A 6000-nucleotide genomic window follows, 5' to 3' on the forward strand; every position below is an offset into this window, starting at 1 on the left:
CTTGTATTTCAGATGACTGAACAAGATGGAATAAAAACGCATCAAACGGTAACCAATTTAGGACCTTCAAAGTTACCAATGGAGCATTTCTATATCTTTCAAGTTCTGGTTTGTATAACTGGATTTGTGTTATAATTTTTATGTACATGTCCTCTGATTTTATGTTAATTTTGTACATGTTTGTACTTTATAGTTATAAATTGTTTTTAATGCCAAAAAAGTAGGAACGATCAAATATCATATTTATCGGTAATCATTTGTTGCTTTAAAAACTTTATTTTTGTAGCAATTAATATGTCAAAGTAGAAAACAGGGTTTACATTTTATAATTTATAAAATGTTGTATATTTGGTGTTAAAGTTTCAAAGTTAAATTTGTGTAAAGGAACATGGAACAATTCATATTTAAAATCTAACTAAAAAAAAAGAAAATTGACAAACATGTAGGGTTTTTCTTTAGAAATATGTCCAGAAAAAAAATAACAAACAATATATCAATTTGATGAGTCCTTGGTAAATTTTTATAGTACTTTTTTGTTGTTGTTCTAAATTATATTTTTCAAATAAACACATACTTATAATATTCAGACTGAAACCAAGTATTTGTCACATTTTATGTTGCCCAGTTATCTATTTAATAATAGAAGGAGATGTCATATGATAGCCAGTGAGACAGCTATCTACCACAGTTCTCTTTGTGCCATTTTCACAACAGTATTTTTTATTACAGTGAATTAAGGTCATTGTGAGATATGGCAATACTCTGCTGTTTCACACTCTGATTTTTATATCGTCCCAGTGTTGAAGATAGAAAGTGTTTCTGGTTCTGAAGGTTAGGAAGAACCTGCAATCGTGGCAGAGAATAAAGATAAGAAGATGTGGTATGATTGCAATGTGAATATTCTCCACCACCAGAGATGTTAACAACTATATGTAACCGTACGGCCTTCAACAATGCCAAAGACCATTATGGCATAGTATGGTGTTGTCAAGGAGAGTAATGGCTAGATAATTTTAGAATTTGACGCCATCAAGTACATCATATTTGACGAAATTGTAATCTGATATATTAGTATGGCAGTTTTACTTTTTGCCCTTAGCATATGCTTCAAGTGCACTATCCCACCCATGCATTTCGGATGAGGTAAAGGCCAAGGAAAACATTTTAATTAAGAAATTAATCAGTGGTGTTTGAATTTATCATGATTCAAAATCAGTGAAATGTTATCTTATCTGCATTCATAATCAGTGTTGTGTGAATTTATCCGGATCCTTTTCAGTTGTCAGTAAAGTGGTGAGGATTCATCATCAGCGAAGTGTGAATATATACGGAACCTCGTCAGTAGTCTGTGAATTGGTGAGGATTCATCATCAGTGAAGTGTGAATGTATACGGATCCTCGTCAGTAGTCTGTGAATTAGTGATGATTCATCAGAAGTGAAGTGTGAATTTATCCTGATCCTCGTCAGTAGTCTGTGAATTGGTGAGGATTCATCAGAAGTGAAGTGTGAATTTATCCTGATCCTCGTCAGTAGTCTGTGAATTGGTGAGGATTCACCATCAGCGAAGTGTAAATTCATCATCAGAGAAGTGAGAATTTATCTTTATTCATCATCAGTGAAGTGTAAAAGAATAAAGATTCATATCAGTGAAGTGTGAATGTATGCGGATTCATCATCAGTGATGAGTTAATTCATCAAGATTCGCCTTTATCATATTGTGAATTGACGAAGATGCATTTTATGCGTTGGTGAGTTTATCATACAAAAAAGTATGAATGCATGACGATTAGTAGTTAGTAGTGCGTGAGTTTATCAGGATTTATCAATGGTTAATGGATTGAGCAGGGTTCATAATTAGTGATGAAATTCCTTGAAATTGATCGGGATTCACCTTCGGCGGTCTGTGAAATCAAATAGTCTCCATTATCAGTTGTGCGTGAATTAAGGAGGAATCATCAGTATTGGTGTGTTAAGAAGATTGATCATCAGTGATGTGTATATCATAGGACTTTACTGATAAAGGGTCAGTGAATTTAAATGAGCTTCACCCTGATGGTGTATAAATGTATCAATTAATAATGTATAGGTGGATCAGGATGCCTCAGCAATTGTGTATGAATTAATGAGGAATAATATTCAGTGAATTAGAATTTTATTATAATTCATCACCAGTGGAGTTTTAATTTATGAGGATTGATAATCAAAAATACATTAATTCATCAGCATGCATCATCAGTTGTGTGTGCATTTAACATGATACATCAATGGTGTTAGGTTATTGAGATTCATCATCAGCATGACCAATGGTGTGTTATATATGAGGATTTATCATAAGAGAAGTGTGATTTTACTAGAATTTGTCATCAGTGAAGTGTGAATGTTAATTTCAATTTCAGTTGTGTGTGAATTTAATTGACATTAATATATGAGTACTGTTAATTTGATTTGACTTTATCTTGAGTGGTGAGTGAATGTATGTGGCTTTTGTCAGCAGTGATGTTTGATTTTATGGGGATTCATAAAGTGGTAAGTACATTTATAAAGATTCATTATCAGTTGTGTGTATATTTATTAGGATTTTTCATCAGTGAATTGGTAATTTATCAGGAGTCAGTGTCAGCGTAAACTTTATTCAGAACTGTCAGTTTCAAAAACAAAATGTAAATAAAAATGATTTCAATGGATTCAGAAGGACGACATGAACAAATGTGATCCAACTTTATATAATTCTAAAATATCTTTGATATTTTTAACATATAGTTGACATAAGATGTGTTGAACTAATATTATTTGCATTAAAATGTTAACACAATATTTCATCATCAAATTCTTAGTAGCAAGTAAAAGCAGATGCTTACAAAATTATGTTTACGTCAGAATGCTAAATTGGTATTTGATTAAGTACGAAGAAATACGTAGAAATAAGATCAAACTTTATATAATTGTTATTCATATCGGTTGTCCTCTGAACAAGCAAGCAAAATGCTTACAAAATTATGTTTATGTCATAAACATAAAAATGTGATTCCAGGAAAAACCGGGCAGAATTTGAAAATCTTGTTCAACAAACATTTTTGGAAAAATGTCTGATTGCATTATTTACACTTTGTTTGAGAAAAATGTCATTTTTAATAGTCATTTTGGGTTATAATGGTTGGAAAGTTGAGTTTTCGATTAATTTCCGATATCATTTTCTCATCACAAACAGTCTACAATAAAAAAATAATACATATTCTACAAGATGACGATGAGTACATCATGACATGATCATAACATCTCAGGTATCTGTGCATATGTAAATTATCGTATGCATTAAATCGTCTGAAAATTGTAGTTTGTTTTCAATTGTATTTAGGCATACTAAAAATGATGCTCTTCAATTTGAAGACCGTTATAGGTTGTCATGTTTTGACGTAAACATGGTAACAATGCACATTTTGATACATATTTAAACATCCTTATATGATTAAACATTGTGTGCTGTTGTGAAACGTATTTCCTCACAAGGGGATTGTAGAAGAAGATTGAAGCATGTCTAAAGGTGATAATGAAATTCTGAAAAAATGGACACATTCTGTACAGGATTATTTACAAAAGTAAATCATTCATTATTGAAAAATTCTAAATCCTAAAAACAATTTGTTGTTGGCTTGTAATGACAATGAACTGTAGTGCGCCAGATTGGTGAAAAAAAATGTTGGTTTGATGATAAAAGCGCCTAATTTGGCATGGTAGTAGTTCTGGATGTTTCAAAAAATATTAGCTATGGACCCATCTTGCAATTTCAATATGGCGTCTTTTTTTTTCAAAATGGCCGCCATAAAATATCAAAATCAACATATATCCCTTGTATAAGGTCAAATTCAAGCTATGGACCCACCTTGAAATTTCAATAAGGCGGCTTGTCAAAATGGTCGTCTCTAAATATCCAAATCAACAATTATCAATTATATAAGTTCAAATTTGGAATGTTAGTAGTGATGAATGTTTCAAATAATATGAACCCAAGTTGAAATTTCAAAATGGCGACTTTTTCCAAGATGGCCGCCATAAGATATAAACATCAACTAATATCCATTATATAAGGTTACAAAGTGTTTTGTTTTGACGTGCCTTCAGTGAAACTAAGTGCCCTATGATTCCAAGTGTATGCCACATTTTTATACTAAAGACAAACATAAAAAGATTTGTGAAGAAATTATAGTAAATCGTAACAACGGTACCATTCTTGCAGAAATGTAGTCTACAACGAGGGATCACGAACAGATACTGGCGTTTTTCCAATATTTAAGCTAGACATAACTCAAATGAAAACTTCTCGACTCGAATAAATTTCTTTATGATCAAGTGGAAGAGGACATAGTAATGATCTTAACAAAATTGCAGTAATCTGAGGCTTGCTATGCCATGAACAAGACAGTAGATTACTTCTTCTGTTTAATGATTATTTGTGTGTTGCCATTAAAAAGACAACCTCAACAATCTGCTTGTATGACAACGATACGTTAGTAAGCTCCACATACAGGTATTACGACAAGACATGATGTAGGCAACATTCGTTTCCACATTCATCAAAACATTAGTTGATTATCGTTTTTGGCAAATATTCAGATGCATTCGAATCATTCCATTGAGGCAAATACGACGCTATCCATTTCGAAGTTACTTCTGTTTTATTCTTCTTTAATACTACATTCAACTCAACTAAAACCATCTCTTAATGTATATGACCCTTTTACTGCATGCTTGGAATAGTAAAAGAGGCACTAACTGACAAAATGTACAGTTTGCATGGATCGTTTATGTATGATCAAATTATCCACTTATCTACAATACTAGAAGATTCCATCTATGATACAATCTGCAAATGCTGGTTGTTTAACTTGGTCAATTCGTTATAACCTAATGCTTTGAAATATATGCATTTCTTTTATATTCTCTGATACTTTAACCAATATATTACTCGCCAGCATAACTGTTCTTATTATTGATATAACTTAATATACTAATACTGTTAGTGTAGAATAAGATATATCCTACCACTAACCTTGCTTTTTATACATCTAGTAATAACCGTTTTATGCACATGCACTCTGTCAATTGTCTAACCAGAAATACGTGTATTATAGTACAATTTCTAGATGTAAGTCAAGATATGAGGCAGACTTAATTGTATATGTAGTATCCTTTATCTCTAGTTCGATGGGATAAATTCGTTCAACATAGTCACCAAATTTTGTATTATTTAGTGAGAGAACATCATCTATATAGCGGAACGTAGAGTTAACGGACATTGCTAATTTCTTATCTTTCTTCCTAAGAAGTTCCTGTATGAAGTCAGCCTCCTAATAATAAAGAAACAAGTCGGCAAGAAGAACTTAATGCTGACAATTTTTGTATATAAATTGTTATAATTATTTTCTTACTATCCCTAACATGAGTCCTGCAAAAACAGGATCGAATTTGAAATACAAGTGTATTGTATCATGTTTCACAAACAAACAAAAAAATGATCTTATTCAAAATTCTTGAAAAGGTCTTTCAGCAAAATACTTTTGTATACATTTATAGCTTTTTTTAATTTTATTTCAGATGACTCAACACGATGAAGAAAAAAAACAACGAATAAACCTGTAACTAATTTCGGACTATCAAAATGACCAATAACATTTCAATATCTTTTAAACTATGGTCTGTATAACTTGACTTGTGTTACTATTTTTAAGGCAAACAAATGTAGGAGAGATCAAATATCATATTTACCGGCGATCAGTTGTTTCCTTGAACACTAGATTTTTTGAGCAATTAAAATGCAAAGTTTAAAGCAAGATTCATATTTTATAATTCATAAAATAATATATATTTGGTGTATGTGAAAATGGAACAATATATATTTAAAAACTAATAAAATAAAAAAAAAAAAAAAGAAAAACAATTTAAGGTTCTTCCTTAAAAATGTGTCCAGCCAAAAAAAAAAAGACACACTATATGTCAATTTG

This window comes from Mytilus californianus, unplaced genomic scaffold (genome assembly GCF_021869535.1).
Source record: "Mytilus californianus isolate M0D057914Y unplaced genomic scaffold, xbMytCali1.0.p SCAF_20, whole genome shotgun sequence".
NCBI lineage: Eukaryota > Metazoa > Mollusca > Bivalvia > Mytilida > Mytilidae > Mytilus > Mytilus californianus.